Source organism: Puma concolor, chromosome A3 (genome assembly GCF_028749965.1).
Source record: "Puma concolor isolate L17-30 chromosome A3, mPumCon1.1.hap2, whole genome shotgun sequence".
Taxonomy (NCBI): Eukaryota; Metazoa; Chordata; class Mammalia; order Carnivora; family Felidae; genus Puma; species Puma concolor.
Window position 1 is genome coordinate 106,335,604 of NC_141669.1, and position 26,690 is coordinate 106,362,293.

At 43.3% G+C, this 26,690-nt stretch overlaps 1 protein-coding gene across 12 annotated transcripts in view; it reads right to left on the minus strand.

Annotated features, from left to right (window-relative positions):
* The window catches only part of PLCB4 (phospholipase C beta 4), a 422,070-nt gene extending 411,088 nt beyond the window's left edge, over positions 1 to 10,982 (minus strand). For 7 of the 12 annotated variants that reach the window (XM_086701708.1, XM_086701702.1, XM_086701707.1 and 4 more), the window contains exon 1: positions 10,758 to 10,981. The gene's annotated coding sequence lies outside the window, so the exon portion shown is untranslated. Of the gene's footprint in view, positions 1 to 10,489; positions 10,635 to 10,757 lie in introns of those variants that run through there. The other 5 variants (XM_086701709.1, XM_086701712.1, XM_086701713.1 and 2 more) reach the window with 4 other exon arrangements.
* Between the last annotated feature and the right edge of the window lie 15,708 nt (positions 10,983 to 26,690).

Sequence of the window (26,690 nt, forward strand, 5' to 3'; positions counted from 1 at the left end):
CCCTGAATGACCCAGAGTTAAAGAGTGACCAGCTAGGGCCCTCCACTGTGGCTCTCACAGACATTATCAAAGGAAATTGTCTGTAAACTGTAAATCATTGCAACATTTCCATGAGCAAAACCTAGTACACACTTTCTTGAATAGCAAGGTTTCGATGCCAAGGAAATATAAATGAATCCTACCATATTTCTACAATTCAGCGTGCTGTAAAAATAAACATGCAGAAGGCACACAATCAGAATCCGAATGTCACTGCCAACCTAACCAGAAATTTTTTTAAATGGATATCTGGAGAGACATGAGAGAACCAAAGCCATCTTTAAAAACAGAAATATTTCACTTTCCTACACTTTACCCAGATCAAGATTACTAAACCTGATCCCGCGATACTTTAAGGTCAAGCAAGTCAGTCTTTCAAGGGATGGCACAAAATTCTAAAAAGTACTAATTCACTTCGTGTTATTGGTCACAACTATAGTTGTTGAAGTTGTGACTTCTGAAAAAAATTGAGAATCGGTGACCTGGATTTTCTGCATTTTCCCAGTATCTCTCTTTTAAATGAAAATAAAGAGTGGTTTCTAATGTATACATATCATTTGTCTATATATCATTTCTAAATATTACGAAAATTACCTTCAGGTATCTATTAAATAATAAATCTCAATAAAATAGCATTACCTCTGAACTTTATAATTCTCTAAGTAGAAAGTAAATGAGATTCTTAAATAAGTAAGTATTTGAAAGTCAAAAGCTATAAATACGCCTGGACAGAATTTTTAGCAATGAAATTAACTTGATTTTCTCAGGTCAAAATCAACCTTTGTTGCCTTTCCAGTGCCTCACTTCTCTGACCACATATTCAAGGGCGCTTATGACATGTCCCTGGTGTGAGAAATCTAGAATGTCACAGCTAACCAAACTGGTCAGAATACAGATTTTCAATTCAGAGTCTGCAAGGTATCTTTTTACTAAGGAGTTTTTAAACCGGCCTCTGAACTGAGAAATTCATTTTGATTAAGTATTGCATTTTCAAGAAATTTAAGGACATAGGCTATTTCTCAAGTCATTTCCTGGTGCACAGTATATAAACGAAATCCCACTGAATTAGTGAAACAATGTAACAACGTGACACAGGCTTCAGTTAGAGGATATGTTCATAATTTGAGGTTCCATGAGATAGAAATTCCTTGGAGGCCTTTCTTAAAGGCAATTTGGCATTGCTCTCTCAAAATGTAAAATATGCATACCCCTTTGACCAATTAGTTCTATTTCTAGGAACTTAGCTACAAGAAAATCTTGCACTTGTGCACAAAGACCTATGTACAATGATCTTCCAATCTTCCAGTGTGCAACAGTGAAAACAGGTGAATGGTTAAATAAAATATGGTGTACCCGCACTACCAAAGTTTCTGTAATGTTAGAAGGAAAAAGATAACCAGTACAGTGACATGGGAAGAGCTTCATGACATACTTTAATTGGACAAAAGCAAGTCACAAAAAAATGTAGACAGAATAATGGTACTTATATAATAAGAAAAAGATGAATATATACTTACACACATAAATGCACAGAAAAGGGAGAAGAAACAGGCACTCTAAGCTGTTGCCAATGATCATATTTGGGGATAAGTGCAGGTGGGTAAGAGCATTTTACATTTCGTTTCTGTATTTCTATATTGTCATTTGGATTGGTACGTATTAATGCATCACATTCATCATCTTCAAAACCAGTGAAAATAAAAAATTAACAGAAATCCTAGAAGGGGTTTGGTGATTTGCCCAATGATAATGCATCAGCAGATATGGGAGAAATCCATCTCAAAGGGACTTTACTCTGATTTGATCACTTGTGATCACTCATTTAAGAACCAAATGGAGGGGCGCCTGGGTGGCGCAGTCGGTTAAGCGTCCGACTTCAGCCAGGTCACGATCTCGCGGTCCGTGAGTTCGAGCCCCGCGTCGGGCTCTGGGCTGATGGCTTGGAGCCTGGAGCCTGTTTCCGATTCTGTGTCTCCCTCTCTCTCTGCCCCTCCCCCGTTCATGCTCTGTCTCTCTCTGTCCCAAAAATAAATAAACGTTGAAAAAAAAAATTAAAAAAAAAAAGAACCAAAAGGAAAGTGAGGGCTGTTAAGTAGATTGCACCTCGCAAAACTAACCTGCAGAAACAGATCTACATTCTGTATGTCCAGGACAGGTACGGCAAACACCAAATAGCTGGGGGGTTGTGGGGGACTGGTTTGAGTTTGAGACTGTGACGTATGCAAAAACCTGCATGTCCCCATAAATGAAGTCACCTAATTCTCCACACTTAAGGTGTTCTTGTTTTATTTTTTTTAATTTTTTTAACGTTTACTTATTTTTGAGAGAAAGAGACACACACACACAGAGCACAAGCAGGGGAGGGGAAGAGAGAGAGGGAGACAAAGAATCTGAAGCAGGCTCCAGGCTCTGAGCTATCAGCACAGAGCCCAATGTGGGGCTCGAACTCATGAACCATGAGATCATGACCTGAGCCAAAGTTGGACACTTAACTGAGCCACCCAGGCACCCCAAGGTGTTCTTATTTTAAAGCAGCACCATGTAATCGGAGAGAAAACCATGTCCTGCCTCCCTTAACTTTGTAAATTTGCTAACGTCTTAGAATAATGAGAGTGAGGAAAAACAGGCAGAAATTCAGAATCTAAGATCTATATGCACTGAAAATAAATGGCCATAGCAACCTTTGTAAGAAATTTAACAGGAAAAAAAAACACGCATGAATAAAGAAGATGCCATGCTTACTTAAAGATGAAAGTACAGTACTGACCCTTTCTAGTACTCAGTGTTTCCCAGTGCAGTTGACAAAAGGACCAAAATGGGACCTGATGGGCAGAATTCGTTCCACAAATGGGTTTTGTTTGGCCACCCCAGGGGTTGACATGCTTGTTTTTCTTTAATTCATTTCTAAACATTTTTAAATGAGATCACACACTTAAAAATAAATCTGGATTTCATGCTTCTCTTAAGATTGTAGAGAATTTCCATGCCCACGTGGCGCAAACGTGTCAGCCCTGCATGGCAGCTGTTCCCTAGGAAGGGGCACTACGGGCCTCCTGGATACATGAGACCCCTACCACTCCCTAAGGTCTCTAACACCCAGCCAACTACCTGTTGTTTACCTGGCCCTCAGAAAAATAAGAGTGTGCCACACCCTGGATGGCACCAGGAGGGACCTTACCAGGTAAAAGTTGGCCCTGCAGAAATCTAAAATTCTTTTTTAGGCTACCCCAGAGTAGTAGTTAATAATCTCCTTCTCTCAGACTCTGGCCCATGCACCTGCAGAAACAAAACTATGTAGGATTAGATGAAGACCCATGGTGTGATGCTCAACTTCCTATTTCAATGCCATGTTTACAGCAGCAGGGTTGCCAGAAGCTTCTCTGTCATCCCTCACCCCAGTCACTTAAAATAATGGTCACAAAGCTTTTGTTTCCCCATGTTTATTTATTTTGAGAGAGAGAGAGAGAGAGAGAGCACACAAGCAGGAGAGGGACAGAGAGAGAGGGAGACAATCCCAAGCAGGCTCCACACTGTCAATGCAGAGCCCAATGTGGGGCTTGATCTCACAAACCTTGAGATCATGACCTGAGCCCAAATCAAGAGCCAGATGCTTAACCCACCGAGCCATCCAGGCGCCCCAGGTCACAAAGGTTTTTATGGCAACAAAACCTTCGGCAGCATGTACCTCAGCTGCAGATAACAGCCCAATGGTTAAAAGTCGGCGTTCCAGCATCAGTCTCCCTGGATTTGCATCCTTCCTCTAAACTGAACCCCACGAAGTCACTTCACCTTCCCAAGCCTCCAAGTGTAAAATGGAGAGACTACCAGTAACCACCCAAAAAAGGATTAAATGACAGGGCACACTTTAATTGCTCAACAAATGTCTGTTGTTTTGTTGCCGCTGTTGCTGTTACCATGTAAAGTGGAGACGCTGAGGGCACCCACTGAAGCCCCAGTGGGAAAACAGGAGCCACCAAGCGTCCTAACACCAGCGATCTCCAAACTGCTCTCGTGGATACCTCTCTCCTTCCAGGCCCCGATGGCTTACTATGGTCTCTTGTACAAGCCTGGTGGGAGGCACAGATGACCTGGTGACAGCATCTGACTCACTGAGTGACAGTCACCGAATTTGAGGCAGTTAGGGCTGAATTAATGTCACATGCCCCTGTCCAACCGCAGTCACAGAGAATCCAGAGGAAGATCTAGAACCTCACAGCAGCCCAAAAAGGTGCCCAGAACTTTCTGTAACTTGCAGGGAGAGCAGAGCAAGCGTCCTAAGTTCTACAGGAACTGACTCAGCCTGCTTTGTAAGGATAGGTCCAACATCTGCTCCTACAGAGGAGGAGAACGAGAGGGTGAGCAGTAACCCTAGCAGCATCAGAAGGACTGATAACAGTAGCAGCAACAGCAACAGTAACACAATACCCAGTATTGTGCACAGTACAGTGCCGGGCACTTTTGTCCTGTGGAGTCATTCTCCCCGTGTTACAGACGGGGGAACTGAGTAGATGCCCAGGGTCACACAGCTAATAGATAACACAGTCAAGATTTGAACTCGGGTCTGCCTGATTCCAACACCTCAGGGTCTTAGCAACCTCACACTGCTGAAAGTGTGCAACCCCTGCCACCCCCGCCACCCCGTGCTTACCCTCCACCTGTCTCTAAGACGAAGTGTTTCTAGAGCAGTTGTCCTTTACCTTCAGTGGGGTCACAGACCCCACCCTCAAAATCTAGTGAATTGTATAGACCCTTATGAGCATAGTATTTTTTTAAGTGTATTTATTTATTTTGGGGGAGAGAGAGAGAGAGGAAGCATGAAAAGGGGAAGGGCAGAGAAAGAGAGAGAGAGAAGGAGAATCACAAGCAGGCTCCACACCGTCAGCACGGACCTCAATGCCAGGCTCGAACTCACGAACCACGAGATCATGACCTGAGCCAAAATCAAGAGTTGGACACTTGACTGACTGAGCCACCCATAATATTTTTAAACGCATAAAATTAAGTGCACAGTTGCATGGGTGGCTCAGTTGGTTAAGCATCCAACTCTTGGTTTCGGCTCAGTCATGATCTCACCATATGTGAGATCCAGCCACGTGTCAAGCTTGTGCTGACAGCACGGAGCCTGCTTGGGATTCTCTCCCTCTCCCTGGCTCTCTGCCCCTCCCCCACTCACACTGTCTCTCAAAACAAATAAACTTAAAAAAAAAATAGGAAGGGGGTACCTGGGTGGCTTTGGCTCAGGTCATAATCTCGTGATCTGTGAGTTCAAGCCCCACATTGGGTTCTGTGCTGACAGCTCAGAGCCTGGAGCCTGCTTTTGATTCTGTGTCTCCCTCTCTCTCTGCTCTTCCCCCACTTGCACTCTGTCTCTCTCTCAAAAAAAAAGTAAAATAAAATAAACATTAAAATTTTTTTTTAAAAAAAATGGGGCACCTAGGTGGCTCAGTTGATAAAGTGTCCAACTTTTGATTTTGGCTCAGGTCATGATCTTGCAGTTCATGGGATCTAGTCCCACGTCGGGCTCTGTGCTCTATCCCTCTCATTCTTCCCCTCCCCCACTTGTACTCTCTCTCTGTTTCTCAAAAATATAAATAGATAAACTTTTTTTTTTTACTTTTTTTTTTTAACATTTATTTATTTTTGAGACAGAGAGAGACAGAGCATGAACGGGGGAGGGGCAGAGAGAGAGGGAGACACAGAATTGGAAGCAGGCTCCAGGCTCTGAGCCATCAGCCCAGAGTCCCACGCGGGGCTCGAACTCATGGACCGTGAGATCGTGACCTGAGCTGAAGTCGGACGCTTAACCGACTGAGCCACCCAGGCGCCCCTAAATAGATAAACTTTAAAAAAATCAAGTGCAAAGGAAACTACATTGGAATATACTTATCGAAATAATTAAAGAAAAACAAACTGGACATACCTAGTAATATATTTGCAACCCATTAAACATCAAGATTCAGAGCGACAATAATACTTAGTCTGTCACTTGGAAGTAAGTGCAAATAAAGATGTAATTCATTTGCCAGCTATACTCACAGACCCACCAAAGTCCATCCTGAAACCATTACGAGGTAGACCCAAGACGAAGAGCTCCTGTTCTAGAAGTGAGCACAAGCTGTCAAGTGTAAATCTAATGGTCTGTGTGGTCTCTTCTCTCTGGATGAGCCGCTTATCACTAATTACTTCAAGTGACCTTCTTCCTCTGGTTCTAAAGAAATGGCTACTTCAGCCATGTCAGGGAGCCAAAAACACCCTTTAATTGTTCAGGAGGAAAAGAATGCTTTAAGGGCAATGGATCTTAGAGCAGTGATTTGCCTGGCCCAAGGGTGGTGTGGTAGCTAGAGGTAGAATTTCCCAACCCTCAGCATACCAAAGGATCATGGGAGAGGAGCCCTGAAGGAGACTCCCAGTCAACAGGATAAGATAAGGCTATCTGGCCTTCACTTGGTATGCGACCTTCTCATTGAAGGATTTATAGGTAGTAGGCTACAGAGGTGTTCAGAGAAAAACTTTCTTTTGATTTATGTATCTTTCAACTATTTTGATTCCTCAAAGAACAGAAAAGAAAAAGTGGATAGAGTTCATGCAGAGAAAAATAAAAACTGCTGACCATTCATCCTCTTGCACAGAAGGATCTCCCAGCTAAGACCTGGAAGGTAGGGTTTTAGTGATTCCACTTCCTCTATGAACTTGGGATTACACCTTGAGCATATGAAAAGCATCCAAAGGCATGAGCTTCCACAGAGACTTTTACAAAGTGGGATTTGGGGGCAGTTGTTGCAATTAAGTGAAACTGGCCTTCAGAATAAAAAGCGACTCTGGGTGATTTCTTTTTTTTTTTTTTTTTTTTTGAAAGCGGGCTTAATTCCCATGAGGGCAATGCAAACTTTTTACTCACCTACTCAGTAATGCATTATCACCCAGCTCTACTTCCACTGGGGGAGTAGAAGTAAACTACCCATTTTTATATTTGGTTAGCTAAAGAATCACAGCCTCTGAATGTGCCAGACCTTTCTATTATTCTAAGGTATAACTACACAAACAATACTACACCTTGAGGAAGTATTTCTACTTTAAAGGGGAAGGCTTTATCAAAAAAGAAACTATGACACAGAAAAACAAATAACAAGGAATGGGGGGAAGACCTATGTAAGGTTATTGTATTTCCTAAACACCACCGGGGAGACAAAGAACACAGAATGGACAGTAATGAAAACTAAGCAGGGTCCCTGCTGACACAGTTAACACCTGAACGCCACCAGCAAAACCACAGAAAGTCGCTGCTGCCCACCGTCAGCAATGAAAAGCTGTATTTATTTCTCGATAGGCGGTGGGTCTTTTCGGCTGACATTAATATGGCCTACAAGTTCACATTACAAGGGGAAAATCACCTATTTTAGAAACTTCAGTCTGGACATGAAATACTAAGTGTGATCATTAAAGCGTCTCCATTAGTCCTTGACCTCATTCTGCATATAAAACGCAGAAGTTCTTGGTTTGACAAGACCTACTGTGATAGCCAGTTTATTAAAAGCCTAGGTCATGAATGCCAATAAACACGCGGTTTCATCCCTACTTTACAAATGGTCACAAAGGACGACAACTTAGCTGCAATCTGGTAAATAATTTTAAGTTTCAAAGAATATCTTTGCTTCTCCAAAAATATTTGAGTTCACTATTAAGGGCATTTGTGGAGAATATGAGAAATAATCTTTCTTTTCTATGACTACATTAAGTGCTGTGATTCAAAAAGATAAAAATTTACTCTCAATACAAGACTTTCAAACGTCAACAATCAAACTCAGCAGCTAATTACTAACAATTTTTTAAAATAATCCATAAAACGGGAGGGGGCACCTCGGTGGCTCAGTCGGTAAGTGTCCGACTTCAGCTCAGGTCATGATCTCATGGTTCGTGAGTTCAAGCCCTGCATCGGGCTCTGTACTGACAGCTTGCTCAGAGCCTGCAGCCTGCTTCAGATTCTGTGTCTCCCTCTCTCTCTGCCCCTCCCCCACTCACACTCTGTCTCTCTCTCAAAAATAAACACTAAACAAATAAATACATAATCCATAAAACGTATTACTTAATTGTGATATTTGAGTTTGCTGACCACATCTGAAAGTTTTAGGATGGAAATGCAACACAAAATCCAGAAGCTAACTTCACTCCTATCACATCCGTTCACAAATTAGCACACCAGTTTGATCCGTTTAAGGAAAATACAGCAGCAAGAAAAGTCACTTTCACCCCAATTTTAACTTCAAGGGGTTGGAATAACTACTACGTAAACACATTTCAATTCTTAATAAGTATAACTGGCCCATGTTACCAAAATCAGCAGTACACACGAAGGCAAAGACAGTTGGATGCACTATTGGGAAAGACAAAAGAGCAGGGTCAAAGGCACTGGCTAGGTCTCTGCTGGAAATGAAATAGCTCAAAGTGACAGATTTTAAAGATTTTCAACGTCCACTTCTGCAAAAGCTTTTTGGTAACCCTACCACTCTTGAAACCTCCAGTTTTCGCTATCTCATAAGCAAAAACATACCACCTCAAGATTCCGGGGACATAAGCAGTTTAATATCATTCACATTTTTAGGCACACAAATATAAAACTCAGAAGACAGTATTTGAGAACAAAGCTCTTCTGTGTGGGTGTGCATTTGTAAAATAAAGGTAGAATTATTCCGACAGATAGAAATGTGTATCCAGTGATCAAACAGAGTCTTAGAAATTCTGTTTTGACAGTTACTTGTAGAATAGCATTTTCAACAGCCATTAATTCAAAGCTGGGTGGTGATATCATCAAAGCTAAATCACAACGAAGTTCGGATGGTTGAGTAATAACACAATTAATCTAATAGAGGGTGCCTTTAGCTCTGCTATGTTATATGCAAAGGGTTACTAGTTCTGGCAGCAAGTCTCGTAATATAAAAATGCCAATAAAAAATGCTCTTAAGAAGTAAATTTCTATGAAAACAGGTGTTCTCCCAAGATGGCAATCATTTATTAAACTTCTACAGTTCAAAATGAAGATGACATAATAGATTGAAACACCAGCTGAAAACTATGCAAGACTGTCCTATGAAAAACACAGCATTCTAGATTACATAACATGGATAATGGCAGATTAAACCACTCGCCCCTACCTAGCTGGATTTCTGTGCTTCTAGAGGACTCTACAACTTAGGCCACTGAAGTTTGAAGAGTACATAACATTAGGTTCTCAGTTCAACCACATGTTTTTGAAACCAAGAGTCCTGAAAAAACTAAAAGGATAAAGTTAAATTTTACACACACACACACACACACACACACACACACACACACACACACACAAACACACACACACACAGTTTGTCCTGAAGAACACAGTTCCTTAGACACTTTCTTACCCTCTTTGTAGATGGCCCAGGTAAATTCACCAGTTGCTTTTCCTAGTCATGTTTACTGTATAAATCTTATTTCCCTTTAAAGAGGAAACTCAATACAATTTTAGGTATCACAGAGCTATGTTGGAATGATATTATTGCCAGCCAAACAATTATTAAGCATCTATTTCCACACACTCATAACTTAACTTATAGACCACCATGTATCATATTTATGGTAAAAAAAAAAAAAGTGACCTGCCATTAATGGTTTGAACGAAATTAAACTTAAAACATCTGTGTTTATAACAATAGACTCACTACAAGAGTATAAAAAAAAAGAGGAGTAGGAAGTGACCTCTCAAATACATGCAAGTGTTTAAAAATATAATGGACATTTGTATTTTCTCTAGAAAAATGATACTTTATGAGAGTTTTATGATTCTAGATTAAGGTACATTTAGAAACAACTGGAAATTGAATTCTGTATTTCCGTATTTCTATACTGTCCTGCCTATAAAGTCTACAGTCAGAAGTACTGTACTATATAAACAGGGTCTAATTAGTTAAGGAAAAGGCAACTTTAAAATTCTGAAAATAAGACAGCCTTTAATCTCCATCACTTATATGCCTTTAGGAGGCAGGAACACTGCCCCCCACCGAATGCTGGCCTGTCAGTGTTGTTTTAAGTGGAAATACTCAATCATTTCTATTACCTCTCCAGAAGAGGTAAGAAGATCCCCATGCATACACATTTACATGCTTTGCACAGTGCCAACTATTTCCAACCAAAATAATCATATACACGTCGGGCCGAGCTATTTCTAGCCAGAAGCGGTGAACGTCTGCACCGAGTCTGAGGAAACCCAGTGGGCGATGATTATAGAGGAGGGGGTGGCGCGAGGACCCCTGCCTCCCGCGCGCTAGGCGCCTCGCACCCCGCACCTGCACCGGCTCCCCGGCAGGGCATCCGGGTGCGCGCGCGCGCGTCCGGGACGCACCCGCCGGGAGCAAACAAGCCCGGCGGGCCCGGGCGGGCGGGAGCATCCTCGGGCGGGACCCGAAATGCCTTCTCCTACCTGTCACTTGGCCGGGAGCTGCTGCCGGGGATGCGGCCACGGCCGCCGCCTGGAGACCCAGTGTGTGCGCGCGCGTGTGTGCGCGCGTATGTGTGTGAGATCTTGTTTGCGGTGCGGCTCACTTACTGCTCCCCGCGCCACCAGCCCCCTCCCCCCCTAGAGAGCGGGCCGCCGAGCCCCCTCCCGGCGCGTCCGGTCCCGCCCTCCCGCCGGCCCCCGCCCGCCCCCAGCCTCCCCGCCTCCCCGCCTCCCCGAGCGCGATCCTCACCTCTGCCGAGGGCGGGGGGTCTCCGCGGGCGCTCCTAGCCGAACCCGAGGGGTAGCGCCGGCCCGCTCCGCCCGCCCGCCCGCGGGGCTCGGCGTGTCCCCGGCCCCGGGCCCTGCCGCCGCTTCGTGGCCGGCCGCTCCCTCCGCCCCAGCCCCGAGTCTCCCTCCCGGTTCGCCTCCCGGCTCCAGAGCCCAAGCTGTCGCCTCGCAGCCCCAACCTGCCCAGGCTACGGAGCATGCCCAGTGCGGCGCGCCCGGGCTGGGCTGGGGGTGGGCAGGGGCAGGGCTGGCCGCCCGGCTGCCGCGAGCCGGCGGGCGGGGAGGGGGCGCCCGGCGGGCCGGGGGCGCAGCCTCGCGGCCTGGGGCGGGCGACTCTTGGAGGGTCGCGGGCCGCGCTGGGAGGAGGTGGGTGGGGCATCCGGGAAAGCCGCCTTGCAGCGCACTCCTCGGGGGTCTTCCCGGCGGTCCACCGCAGCCCCAACCCCGCGGCACGTGCCCAGTGTCTGGGGGTCGGGGTGCGCGCTGAGTGGCGCGGGGCGCAGAACCTTGGGGGTAGGGGGGAGTGGCACCCTGCTCCGCTAGGAGACCAGCAGCGTGGGCCCCGGGGCGGGAGTGGCGGTGAAAAGTGGAGGGGGTCAGGACTGGCGGCAACTGGTACCCCAAAGCGGCTGGCGAGAGGTGGGGGAGGTGTTTATTTGATTACATTTTGTTTTATAAACACATAAAGCGCTTACAGGGCTTCAGGCACTATTCTAAACGCTTTTTATTCAAGTAATCCTTAAAACAATCTTACAAAGCAAGTGCTATTATTTCCCCCCCCCCTTTTTTTTTCTCGAGGTTTAAACTGAGCCACAGAGTAAGTGGTTCCAAAAAGTCCTCCCCCAAGTGCAACCTCAGAGACGCAAAACCCCCAGACTTTGGTCCCTGGAACGCCGGGGCTCTGCTCCAGCCAGTTCTTGGCTTGCCTCTGTCCTACGACGGCACGCAGTGGATCCGGGTCCCCTTCGCACTCAAACCCTAACAGAGCAGAGTCTCGCATCACTCTTTGTGTGGACCCTCAACGCGTTGCTCCAGAACTCCCGGGAGGGCTCCCTCCTCCCGCAGGCCACTCCACCTCCTCCTCCCGGCCGGCGGGCACCAAAACCCGGAGACGTGGCACCTGCGCATTGGGGACTGGGGCCACGCTCGCAGCTAAACTGGGCATGCTCAGCCGCCTAAGCAGGTCCGGCTGGCTAGGAGGAGAGAGCGAGCCTGACCACCCGTGCAGTGTGGGGAATGGAGGGGGGGGTGCGGTGTGTGTCCAGGCTCTTGATGGGCAGAAGCAGTTGTAGATACCAAAGTCTCCTTCCTCCGGCACATCCTGGCCTTTTCCAGGCAGGGCTAAAAGGGGGCTGGCAGCTGGGGGGGGGGGGGGGGGGGGGGGCGGGGGGGGTGATCAAAAGTTTACCAGCTGGGTATTCTTAAGTGGGAGGGGGCTGAGCGCCCACTGACAACTCCCCAGCTGAGCGGCTAAGCTGGAATTTTAGCTGAGCCCTGAAACAAGCGCCTAAGTGAGCTGAGCCTGTCTGCTTGTGCACAAGCCAAGAAAAATAGCCTAAACCAAGTTTCCCAGCCAGTCTGGAAAGGAAGGGAAGACAGATCCCAGGGAAAAGCTGGGTGGCTCTTCACTGTGCAGGGGTCTTCAAGATGTGGTGATGTTGAGTGAGGCCAGGGTACTCCAGCAGCTCTACTCAAACTGTAATGTGCACACAGATCCTCTTGTTAAAGAGCAGATTTCGATTCAGCAGTTCTGGGGTGGGACCTGAGATTCTGCATTTCTAACTAGCACCCATGTCACGCTGGTCTTACTAGTTTTCAGATCAGACTCTGAGTAGCAAAAGGTTAGGGCAGTATTTTTAGGCCTGTTCTCTATTTATATTTATGAAAACTAAGGTTTAGAGAGGCTAAGCAAGTTGCCCTGGGTCACACAGCCAATAAGTAGTGTAGCTGGTGTCAAACCCAGTGCCTCCAGGACATCCTGTTGATGTTCCTGTATTCCCCCAGTTTCACTCATACACAGATGAGCTACAAGCTATCATCTATGTGTCTTGACCATTTTTACAGTGGAATTTCATTGAGTATGTAGTGCACTTAAACATAGAGCATCACTTAGCCTCTGCTGTATAAAGCCACACCAAAATGTAGTAGCCTGAAACAACTATTTATTAGCTCGCAATTCTGTGAATCAGCAGTTTGGGCTGGAATCAACAGATCAGTTACACTGTTTTCTGCTGGGCCCACTCACTCTGTTGCAGACATGGAAAGCTTGGAGCCTCATCAGATGGCTGGGAGGAAAGAGTGTTCTCTCTATATGGCTTCTTCACATGGAGAACTTCTGATTTTCAGCAGCAAGGCAGGGCAAGCCTCAACTTAAAATAGCATTTCATACTTCCTTTGGCTGATGTCCTATTCACCAAAGAAAGCCACATGGCTATGTCCAGATGCAAAGCATGAAAAAAAATATAATAATAAACTTCATTCTTTGATGAAAGATGCATGATGAAAGGGTTTGTTTGTTTTTCCAATCTACCACACACACCAACTTCCATAAAACTCGCCCTTTTGCCCTAGAGTTCACTGAAGGTTGCATAGATTAAGCTTATCTTTAATTTTACATATTGCTAAACCATGCCATAGCAATCATTTGTTGTTATGCTTAGGCCTTCAATCTAATAGTGAGTTTATTAAGGAATCTTACTTAACTCAGTTGTACTTAGAACAAAGTACTGAGTTCAATTCAATTCTAAATTCTCTTTCCCTCCCTTTAATGCCATCTTAGATAGCCATTCACTCAACAACCATTTTTTGAAACTTTTAAACGTGCCACGTACTGTTCTTTGCCCAGGATACCAAGGTAAACAAGAGGCAAAATCATTGCCCCTATGAAGTTTAGATACTATTGGAGGAGAAAGACAAGAAGTAGCATATTATATTAAAAGTATGTTAAGAGCCTAGGTGGTGCAGTAGGTTAAGTGTCCAACTCTGGATTTCACGGTTCATGAGTTCAAGCCCCGATCTCACGATTCCTGAGTTGGAGCCCCGCATCAGGCACTGTGCTAATATTGTGGAGCCTGGTTGGATTCTCTCTCTCTCCCTCTCTCTCTGCCCCTCCCCAACTTGTGCATGTGCTCTCTCTCAAAATAAATAAGTAAACTTAAAAAGTATAAATCAATCAATCAATCAATAAAAGTGTATAACATCTAGTAGTATTGAGAGGGTAGAAAGGATAAGCAAAAGCTGCATGAGGTGACTAGCAATGGCAGCTATTTTATCTTATTATTTATTTAATGTTTATTTAACTTTGAGAGAGAGACAGAGACAGAGAAGGAATGGGGGAGGGGCGGAGACAGAGGGAGATATAGAACGCAAAGCAGGCTCCAGGCTCTGATTGTCAGCACAGAGCCTGACGTGGGACTCGAACCCACACACCATGAAATCATGACCTAAGCCGAAGTCAGACGCTTAACTGAGTCACCAAGGCGCCTGGCCGCTTTTTTAGATAGGGGTCACAGACAGCTTCTCTGAGGATGCAGCATTGAATAGAGACCTAAATGAAGACAGAGATCTGAATATCTGGGGAACAGCATTTTCAGCAGAGGGAACAGCAAAATCTCTGAGATGAGAATGTGATTGGCATATTCAGGAAACAGAAAGGAGGCCAGACTGGCAGAGCAAGGGATAGAATGAGTGGTAATGGGGTCACAGAGGCAGCAGGGGCCATGACCTGGAAGACCACAGAAAGGACTTTGGGCTTCAGTCCGAGTCTGATATAAACCCATTGAAGTATTTTGAGCAAGGTCAGGACATATTCTTATCAGTGGTTTAGCCAGCTCACGTTGAGATTGCCTGTAGAGACAAAAATTCAAAAGGGGAGCTGAGTAAAAGGACACAGCAGCGGTTCCACTTGGACAGAGTTTATCACTTTCAGGATTAAAACTCAGACTATGCTGGGGCACCTGGGTGGCTCAGTGGGTTGAGCGTCCGACTTCAGCTCAGGTCATGATGAACTCACAGCTCGTGAGTTCAAGCCCCGCGGCAGGCTCTGTGCTGACAGCTCAGAGCCTGGAGCCTGCTTCTGCTTCTGTGTCTCCCTCTCTCTCTCTGCCCTTAACCCACTCACATTCTGTCTCTGTCTCTCTCAAAAATAAATAAACATAAAAAATAAAAATAAAAAAAAACCCTCAGACTATGTTAAATCTTCAACTTTAAACTCAGTTTAAGTCCAGTGTTCTCTTTATGCCTTGCACGCTCTAGCTGGGTCCACTGCTCCTTGAACCAGAAGGCTGGTGCTACAGGATCTAGTCCTTAAACACTTTCTCTCATGCCACCTGCCCTTCAAGGTCTAGCTCAGCCAGCATGTTGGGCAGGAAGGAAGAAGAAGGAAATGAATGAATGTATCTACTCTTGACCTGTGGCCACTGTGGTCCTCTCTCAGTTCACTGTAGCTGCTTCTCTAAGACACCAGTGACACTGGGGCAGTGCCCCATTGCCAGTACTCTGCTATAAAGGACATAAGTAAGGCCCTTGGAGGGTCCTTCTGGACCCCACCCTCAGCACTGTTCCTTTTAGTCCAAGCCCACAACGCTGTCCACGGTGGCCCAGCCCAATGCATCTTACTGCCAGGACTCACATGCCATCCTACTGGGTGCGCCTACTGGGTGGGCCACCCACAAGAAAGTTAAGCCGAGCAGCCTTCCACAGTGCCCACTGGAAGCACCAGACTGAAAGGCTGGTAAGAAAGAAGGTGGGTAAAACGGAGTTATTTCTGCCCTGAGGAGGCAGAAATATGGGGCTTTCTCCAGAGTAGGAGACCCTGAGCACCTCTTTGTGCTCAACTGCGGGTTCTAGTTATCAGTTTCAGGGCCACATCTTGTTATGAGAATTAACATTCACCACAAGAAAGGCCCAAGCAAACTGTCAATGTCACCAGTTCCTCACCATTTTCATAAAGTCTTACTTGTTATTGTTGCTTTATATGAAAGGAGGACAGTAGATAATCAGGACCTTCAGGTTAATAGCCACAACTGTGCTGGCAAAAGATCACATTGTATTCTTTTTAGAGAAAGGGCAGCACATCTCTTGTCCTGATTTAAAGTGATACATTAATCACTGCTTCCTCCTAGCTTTTTACATGCTGTCCTTTGTAAATGAAAAGATCACCACTGGCCCATTTGTCCAGTTTGCGTTAATTAGGGACATACAGCTTTGAAAGTGGGCGGCACAGGACCAGCCTGACACAAGCGGTCTTAGCCCCAGGGTATCTCCTCCCTAACCTGCATCCTGTTCCACTGTGTACTGAAGGAAAAAACAACTTGTTAGAGGCATTGAAAACCAAAGAAAAAGATAATGGGTAAAATCGCCCAAGGATTAAGTTTATGTAGAATATGACGTCACCAAAAAACCTAGTAAAGTTTCTGTTAAATCAATTGTTGATTGGGTTCTAAAGAGAGAATAGCAACAAAAGCAAAATAAAGAGGACAGTTTAATTCCATTCCAAACAATTTAGCTTAAGGATGGCATGGGGGGAGGGCGCCTGGGTGGCTCAGGTCAGGATCTCACAGTTCCTGAATTTGAGCCCCACTTCGGGCTCTGTGCTGACAGCTCAGAGCCTGGAGCCTGCTTTGGATTCTGTGTCTCCCTCTCTTTCTGCCCCTCCCCCACTCGCACTCTGTCTCTCTGTCTCTCTCTTAAAAGTAAACATTTTAAAAAATTAGATTAAAAAAAAAAAAAAAAGAATGGGATTGTCAGGGCACCTGGATGGATCAGTCTATGGAATGTGGAACTCTTGATTTCAGCTCAGGTCATGATCCCAGGGTCATGGAATTGAGCCCCGAGTCAGGCTCCATTGGACTCCACACTGAGAGTGGAGCGTGCTTGGGACTCTTTCTCCCTCTGCCCTTTTTCCTGCTCTGCTCGCGCTCTCTCGCTCTCTTTCTAAAATAAATTTTTTTTGAAAAAAATGGAATTTTCTACCTGTGAGCTAGGCTTAGAATACGACTAGACTGCAAAAGTTCAAAAGCACTGGTGTGATGGTGATGATGATTGATATTATGAAGATATAACATATATGCAATAAAATATGAAAATTCCAAGTGAGAGTGCAAGGAAATTTTACTTCCATAAACTCTTATGTGATCACCACTTGGATCAAGATATTTTCAATTTCCAAAATTTTCTCTCATGCTCTTTCCCAAGTCAGTGCCACACACACACACACACACACACACACACACACACACACACACACTGCCACCACCACTAACACCACCACAAGTAATCACTATTCTAACACCATAGAACTGTCTTCTCTGTTTTTGAACTTCATATAAATGGAATCAGGTACAACGTACTCTTCTGTGTCTGGTTTCTTTCATTCATTATTGTGTGTGTGAGATTCATCCATTTGTGGTTTGTATCTAGTGTTTATACCTTTCTATTGTTGTACATACACTGCATGAATATATCAAAATATATTCATCTGATCTATGATGAGGGTAAAATTTTGCAGTTTTTAAAAAGTGCACTGGAGGGTCCTTGAAAATTGGCCCTATATTCCCATACTACTTCTTTGTATTTTCCATTACGAATACAATATGGTATATTAAGTACTCAGTACTTGTGTTAATGGGTTGTTCTGTGAAAATAAAGGTTATTCTTTGTCGTGGTGAATTTCTAAGTGTTTCATGCATGAAACACAGTAAAATTGTGTCCTATTACTGGATAAAAAAAAAATAAAGGATTTTTCCCCAAATAATTCAAATGGCAAATTATTCTTTCTGATGCCCAAACATTTGTAATCATTTCCTTGAAGTGTGATGAATTCGTGCTGTTAGATGTAAATTAAAAAGCCTCACACATAGATGTCAGCATGTAACCTACAGGATGTGATTTACAAATGAGAACACTGTTCCTACTTACCTGATGTTTATGGCAAGATTACATAAACTGAAATGAGAGCGTATGGAAAATATACACACTGCTTAATGAGGCTGCCACACTGCTGGCCTAATTGCATGGCTTTATATTTCTCTCCACTCTTTAAATGTGAACAGATCAGTTTTGTAAATATAGTGATTTGTTCTTACCATCTCTGTTATGCTGCAGCAACATTAGAAAAAATACATTAATTTACAATATAAATATCAATCGCACATTCAGCAAGACTCAATGTTCTTTTCTTTCCTTCACTGACTCCACGTGGTTGGAATCAAAACAAAAGTATAACTCAGTTAAATTTACTGCTCCTCTATGTCTCAGGAAACTCAACATTTTCATCCATGCACAAGAATGAATTTCTCTGACTTTTTCAGTCACGTCTGCCAATGTGATTCATGCAGGTTGAGATTAAAACAATGGATTCTTACAATTTCCACCTAGAAGTGACTTAGAGGATCATGTGATCCAGTCACTTCTACTAATTGATGAATGTGTTAAGTCTCAGAGATGCTGTGTGGCTTTTGTTCAGGTTAAATGCCCAGCTGGCGACGTGTTCAGTCCCCAACTTCCATTTCAGAAGTTGCAGGAACATCAGTTCAACAAAATCCAATCACATAACAAAGACAAGTTTAATTGGATATTGACAGAAATCTATAAAGCCTAGAATTTACCTCTTGATCAATTTTTTTTCCTCCTTGTATTTTTTAAAATTTTTTAAATGTTTTATTTATTTTTGAGAGAGACAGACAGAGTACGAGCAGGGGAGGGACAGAGAGAAAGGAAGACACAGAATCCAAAGCAGGCTCCAGGCTCTGAGCTGTCAGCACACAGCCCGACATGGGGCTCGAACCCATGCGCCATGAGATCGTGACCTGAGCCAAAGTCAGATGCTTGACGAACTGAACTTGTGAACTTACAAGATCATGAGCTGAGCCAAAATTGGATGCTTAAGCAACTTAGCCACCCAAGAGCCCCTCTCCTTGTATTTTATAAGTGTTTCCCCTCTCCTTGTATTTTATAAGTGTTTCCTTAAAGAAGTTTCCCTTTCTAAACTTTATAAAATAAGGTGACAAATGCATTAGCATAGAATTAATGAGAAGACTGAGTTTCTGGCCCCAACATGAGCTTCTGATAGTAAAGAAAGTACTACCTCGGATTTAGGGCCACCACTATGGTAGGCCAGGTTGTCCACTGCACAATAATGCACGGGCAGAGGGCCAAGTGGCAGCTGAGGTGCTCCCTTTTCCATGCCTTCTCCCTGACACAAGGCTGTATTTACCCATCAGAGAAGGGATACATTTTTCTAATTTGCAGAAAGTCATGGCATAGGCCAGACCCTATAGGGGATACACAGCCACCAGACTCCCCTTATATGTGTAATATTCTGCTAATTAAAGCAGATTTGCAGGCAAATAATTAACAACAAAGGATCTGTGTAATATTTGTGCTTCCCTCTGCCCCACTCCTATTTCAAAATAATGTCAGTGCAACCAGAAATGACTGTGTCCATCTGGGTGGATCACATATTATTCCATCTCAACTTCATGGTGATGACAGAGTAACAGAGCAAGTGCCAATGCACAAGTCCATTTCACACTTCTGCTAGTGCCATGTCTGCTAACATCTCAGTGCCCCAAACAAGTCACGGGGTGGGGCCCAGTGTTAGGGACAGAGGAGGGTGACCTGAACCCCGTGGAAGGGTGTGGCAAAGGGAGAGGTGAATAACTGAGGCCATCATTGCCATCTACCACCTTGCATTATCCAAATTTTTGCATTCCTTAAGGACATGGACCATTTCTTTTTTAGCTTTTAATCCCCAGGGCTCAACCAGGTGCTTGGAACATAGTGAGGTAGTAACAAATGTTTTGGGAACTAAAAATGAATGGCCCTGCAATCTACTGAGTGGCTGAAACCAGAACCAGTGTCAGTTTTTACTTCTTCCGCAGCCTCACGATATACCTACAGCAGCCATTAAGTACTATTGATTGACTCCATTTTAAAAATATCTCTTAAATCATTCCTTTTTCCATTCAAGACACAGGACTAAAGACCAAACCCTCCAGGAGAAATTAAACCTCTTATAGCTCCCCAAAGCACCTTGTACATTTCTATTTTATAGCACTTGCCTCATTGTTGTAGACTTCTCCGTTTGTCTGTTTCACCTGAAAGAAGTGTGAAACTCTGGAGGGCAAAATCAGGATTCAAACTCTTTTTTTTTTTCTTGCCAGAGAAATAACGGTATATATTTTAAAATAGGGGGTACGCGCACAAGATTCAAAATTCCAAAGGCATAAAAAAGGGCATGTAGTGAAAAGCAAGGGCTGCCTCCCACCACCAAACCTTCGAGTACAGAGAGGAACTCATATCCCCATGCCTTATTTATTCTGCCTGTGAGTTTACCATACCAACTTACAACATGTGTTCTTCCCTTTTCTCACACACTACTCTGTTTTTTAAACTTATTCTATTTTAGGAATTATATCTACACATGTAAAGCAGTCTTAATCTTTTGAATAGCTTCATGTCATTTCATTGTATGGATGTGCCAAAATTTATTGGATCTGTGGGATTAGTTACTCCTCCTTGCTAGAAGCAATAACGAAAGCAGTAAGTTTGCACTTCCTTCCCACTCCTCTTACGCCTCTTTTCCATCCAACATTTTAGTTGTTTGCATTATTTTTGTAATATTTATGTTTATAGCTTTTAAATATATCTTCACTTCCTTGGCTTGCTTTATTCGGTGTATAATAATATCTTGGACATCTGACTGATAAGGTTATCGGTAGACTTATACCACTTTTTACCTCCTCCCTTCCTTTCCTGAATGCTATTTCCATTATTCCTACATTTTCAGGGATTGATTGGCATTTGATTTAGTCCTATCCTTAGGAATAAATGGATTCACCAGTGGTCTATTTGCTTTATTTTTCTTTTCCTTTCAAGTTTGCTGACATTTGGCCTTGAAGAATTTCTTTTTAAAGGGATTATAGGATCCATATTCCCTAATGATTGCATGTCAAGATGTCTGTCTGTTCACTGTATACTTAAATGATTGTTTGCTTTGTATAAAATTCTTAGTTATCTTTTCCTTCCTTAAGACTTTCCTTCCGCAAGACTTCCTTTGCCTTTTCATGGTGTGAATTCAAAGTTATTACGTCTGCAAGATTTTCCTGGATTATATCTTTAAATATTTTATGTTCTATTGTTTCAGTTCACTATTTCAGAGATGAGTTATATATGCATTTGATTGCCTTGCCTGGTCTTCCATTTATCTTTTTAAAATATTTTTTAAAAGTTTATTTATTTATTTTGAGAGAGGGAGGGAGTGAGTGAGAGAGAGAGCATAAGCATAGGAGGGGCAAAGAGAAGGAGAGACAGAATGCCAAGCAGGCTCCACACCACTGCCATCAGCACAGAGAGGCATGTGAAGCTCAACCTCAGGAACCCTGAGATCATGACCTGAACTGAGATCAAGAGTTGGAAGCTTAACCAACTGAGCAACCCAGGCACCTCCCATTTATCACTTTTCTATTCCTTTTTAATTCTTTGTTCTTTTATGTTCTATTCTGCTCGCTGTGTCTTAATTCCATCTTCTTTGTTAACATTCTCTTTCATTTTTTCTCATATCTGCTCTTCTTGTTATGTCTCATATCTTCTCTGAGATCTTTGTGAAATAAGTTTACATTCTCCTCTTTTCAGCCCACAAAAAAGGCAGCTTCAGGGCTATTCCTGAGGCAGGGTCTCTCTCCTGTCTGCTATAAGAAACTGCTTCCTCCAACTGTGTTGTGTCTGTGTGAATCTTCATCAGCCTTGACTCTCTGGTAACAAACTTGGCCCAGTAAAGCCCTCACCACCAGTTGATAATCCGCCTTCCTGTTGTTCAAAACAAAAACTATATGTAAATTACATCAAAAGAAAAACAAAACAAACAAACAAACAAACACTCCCCCCACCCCACCCCGCCCCCAGTGTGGGCCAATCTGCTTTGGAGAGCTGTCCTCTACTGCCTGTCTCAGATCTATTGCTGGGGTGGAGGGGAGGGTGGGGGAAGGTGGAGGGTGGGGGAAGGTGGAGGGTGGGGGAAGGTGGAGGGTGGGGGAAGGTGAAAGGGGCTGGGGGAGGTTGGAGGGGTCTTCTCTCAGAATTTTCCTGTACCCCTATTTGATCTTCATTGGATGTGGCAACCCTTAGTTACATATTTATAAAGAGTTATGGAGTCATGTTTCTTTTCCTCATTTTCTTTTGTTTTAGGGTGATTTTGAACAGGAAAGGGACATAGCCTTTTCTTTACTAGAACATTTTAAAACAGGAAAAGAACAGCAATACTTCTGTTAGAGTAGGCAGTTAGATAGACATGAGCAGGAAGGGAGAAAGGAGGAGGACAAATGGACAATTGCCAGGGTCCACCCAGTTTCCACCCAGAGAGGCCCCTTCTCCCTTAGACCGGCCCCCTACCGGTTTGGGACAGAACAGGAGGCGGGGACAGCCCCAACTCTGGAGCATGCGCACCTAAGACCGTGCTGGCTAGTAACCCTTGAGGCGATTATAATGTCCTTATAATACCATTTGTGCTGTGGTTTGGGCCCCTCCACCGTGGGTTGCACTTAGGCAATCTTGGGAAGGTGACTAACACAAACTTGCACAAAAGGTTGGAGGGGAGGAAACCAAGGTGGGTCCAAGAATGGGAAGGAGGAGACCAAATAAACCCTCATAAAAGGATCCAGGGAGAAACTCATCCGGCTTCCCCATCCTGGGGTCAGCCTGCTCCTCTGCTTCTAGAGTGTCCTGTGACTTGTTGCTAAATGAAATCTCTTTGCTACTTTAAATCTCCCCTGGGTCTCTCAGCAAGACAAGAACCACTGAGGAATTCCACAATCGACCCAGGTAACACTTCCAATCTTGTAACTCATTTTTCTTCTATTTTGTATTTAATAAATACTTGCTAAAAGAAAAGGAAGAGAGGGAGTTATATTAGTTATTGCTGTTGTAACAACTTATAAATGTAGTGGTTTTAAACATTTATTTATTATCTCACAGTTCTGTAGGTTAGAAGTTTGAAATGGGTCTGGTGCCTGGGTGGCTCAGTTGGTTAAGCGTCTGACTTTGGCTCAGGTCATAATCTCCTAGTTCAGGAGTTCAAGTTCCCCAAAGAGCTCTGTGCTGACAGCTCAGAGCCTGGAGCCTGCTTCGGATTCTGTTGTTTCCCACTCTCTCTGCCCCTCTCCCACTTGTGGTCTGTCTCTCTGTCTGTCTCAAAAATAAATAAACATTAAAAAAAAAAGTTTGAAATGGGTCTCACTGGGTTAAAATCCAGATACCAGCAGGCTGCCATACCCTCCAGAGGCTTGGCGGTGGTGAGGGTGGGGGCAGGAATCCATTCCCCGTCCTGTTCTAGCTCCTAGAGGCAGCTGGCATTCCTGGGCTCATTCCTGGGCTTCTGAACCCTTTCTTCCATTTCCAAAGCCTAGGACAGGGTCAAGCACTTTCATATGGCATCACTAGTACTTCCTTTTCCTTCTCCCTTTTCCACTTTTAAGGAACTTTGTGATTACGTTGGGCCCGCTGAGGTAATCTAGAATATTCTCCCATTTCTCAAAATCCTTCAATTTATTACATAAGGCAAAGTCCTTTTTGCCATGTAAGGAAACACATTCATAGGTTCTAAGGACTAAAACATGGGCCCCTTTGGGGGAAGGGCATTATTCTGTCTACCACAAAGGGAAAAAGGGAGTGAAAGAAAAGGTAAGTAAGTTCCTGTTCTTACACAAATTTAATTCTATACTGTAATAGTGAGGTTCCATTTGACATTAACAAAGCTTTAAATTTTCACAGTGTTCAAGCACCTGGCCTATCTGTAAGGTAAGTGAAAACATCTTGTACTTTCCTGAGGGAAGTTGAAAATTATATTGTGATTTGTATAAACAAATATATGCCTTGATTAATCTTGTTTTTAGGAGAAATAAAATATATGATTTAAAACATATTATTTGAAAAGTCTCTTAAAGCATTTCCTAGATGTCTTGGTTGCCAACGTAGTAAACAGGGTAAGAGGTCAAATATAAATGTAAAATTGACCTTAAATAGAAAATAGTGTATCTAGTTTAAATATAAATATGATATATAAATTAAAATATATCATAGAACAGGTAGAAAGGCAGATAGATATAAAAGAAAATGATAAACAATAAACCTTGAGAATAAATGAGGAAATATTTCAAATTTATGAAGATAAGAGGCATTCCAAACTGTACCTTTTGACATCTGAATTTATCTTTGGGAATAAGATGAAACATATGGGAAACTGTACAAAAATATTAACAAAAGTGACAGTCAGAAATTATGCAAATGAAAACATCTAGAACCTAGCTATAAAATATATTGAAAGAAGTAAACTACCGATTACAACTTGGATTAACTCCCTGGCATGTTATTGAAATAGATAAATTTATTCTTCTAAAAAAGGGAATGAGGAATAGTTCTGAGAATCTCCATGTAGATTACTGAAAATCCCAAGGCAAATCATTTCTCTGAAGTTGCATATAGCATGTGGAAAAGGTTCTTAGTTTTGTTTAGATTCTATTTGAAATACGAGTAGCTTCTGTGCTGTGCCTGCTTGCTTGAAGAATACAGATCTAGAAGCTTGGGGTGACACACAGCTTGCGCATTGCTCCTCACTATTTTCAATACTGCACTGATGATTTTTTTAAGTTTATTTACTTGAAAGAAAAAGATCACATATGAGCAGGAGAGGGGCAGAGAGAGGGGGAGAGAGCGAATCCCAAGTAGGCTTCACGCCCAGTGCAGAGCCTGACATGGGGCTTGATCTCAAGAACCCTAGATCATGACATAAGCCAAAACCAAGACTCAGATGCTTAACTCACTGAGCCACCCAGGTGCCCCTGCACCGATGCTTTTATAAGGAGGTATGACTCTACTTTCATCTGTTGAATATCCAGAACAGCTCTGGGCACATTTTTCTTTTGCCTACTTCAATGTCATTTCCATGAGGGCACAGCTACACTTTTTCAGTGAGCCAGAGCCAACTGATTAGGAACATTAAGGCTGAGTAGATTCAGCCCTTGGGCTAAATTTAGAAAAATAACAATAAATAGAAGCAGAAATGAGTTAAGTAGATTTAAGTAGGTACAGACAAGGGACTCACTAGTGCAATGGGGTTTTCCAGGTGCCCTTTTGGTGAATATTGGTAATGACCATCAAGGTAGCTTCTCTCCAGTTTCTCTCTCTCTCTCTCTCTCTCTTTTAATAGAACACTTCTCCAAATCACTTTTCTTCCCTAATTACAGAAGGAGTGCGTGATTACTGTGAATAGTTTGCAAAATAGAGAAAAACACAAAGAAAAACAACACAAATCGTCTGTGATCCTGCCATCTTGAGATATCCACCATCCTTTCTCCAATGCCCTCTATACTCTTATCCTGTCTTATATTTGTTTATAGTCCTCTTATTTCATTACTAGTACTACTGCTACTATTACTTATTGTCTGACCACCTCAATTGAACATAAAGTCCATGAAGGCAGGGAGTTTATCTCCCTGAGCACCAAAACAAGACCCAGTAAATAAGTATTGTCTTAATAAATATTTTTTACATGAATAAATACACACTTTGGTGTATCATCTTCCAGTCAGTTTTCTTAAAAAAACATACACACACAGGGGTGCCTGGATGGCTCAGTCGGTTAGGTGTCTTGATTTTGGCTCAGGTCATGATCTAGAGGTTCGTGGATTTGAGCCCTGCATTGGGCTCTGTGCTAACAGTGGGGAGCCTGCTTGAGATCCTTTCTCTCCCTCTCTCTCTGCCCTTCCCTTGCTCTCTCTCTCTCTCTCTCAAAATAATAAATAATCTTTCAAAAAATGCTTAAAAAACACGTATACATAAGTTGTTTATAAAGCACTATTTTTGTTAATTTTTTTGTTTTTAAAATTTTGATTCCAGTATAGTGAACATACAGTATTATATTAGTTTCAGGTATACACTCCACATTTTTGTCGATATCAGGAAAAATCTTGGTTCTTTATTAGATGCGGGGACTGATGTTGAGCTCTATGGTGTAGAGGCAGCTTTTAGGCAAACAGGCTTGAGTGATGGAATGTAAAAAAGGACCACAATGACCACCTGGCTGAATACAGACAGGCCCGTCCGGCGACCCACCCCAAAATATCCAGAGGCCCTAAATGCACCCTAATGTTTCTAGCAGCTCTATCAACAATAGCCAAAGTATGGAAAGAACCCAAATGTCCATCAACAGATGAATGGATAAAGAAGATGTGGTTGGTATATGATACAATGGAGTATTACTCACCAATCAAAAAGAATGAAATCTTGCCATTTGCAACTATGTGGATGGACAAATATCATATGACTTTACTCACAAGAAGAATTTAAGATACAAAAGAGATGAACATAAGGGAAGGGAAGCAAAAATAATGTAAAAGGGAGGGGGAAAAAACATAAGAGACTCTTAAATACAAAGAACAAACTGAGGGTTCATTGCTGGAGGGGTTGTGGGTGGGGGGATGGGCAAAATGGGCAAGGGGCATTAAGGAAGACACTGTTGGGATGAGCACTGGGCTGAATCATTGGAATCTGCTCCTGAAATCATTATTGCACTATATGCTAACTAACTTGGATGTAAATAAATAAATAAATAAATAAATAAATAAATAAATAAATAAAAAATAATCCAGAGGCCCTAACTGACCAATGGGCTACTTACAACCAGGCACAGTTACCAAGAAAGGGAGAATTCCATGAGTGGCCATACCTCCTCATCTTCCCTCTTTAAAATACAGCCCCGGGCGCCTGGGTGGCGCAGTCGGTTAAGCGTCTGACTTCAGCCAGGTCACGATCTCGCGGTCCGGGAGTTCGAGCCCCGCGTCAGGCTCTGGGCTGATGGCTCAGAGCCTGGAGCCTGTTTCCGATTCTGTGTCTCCCTCTT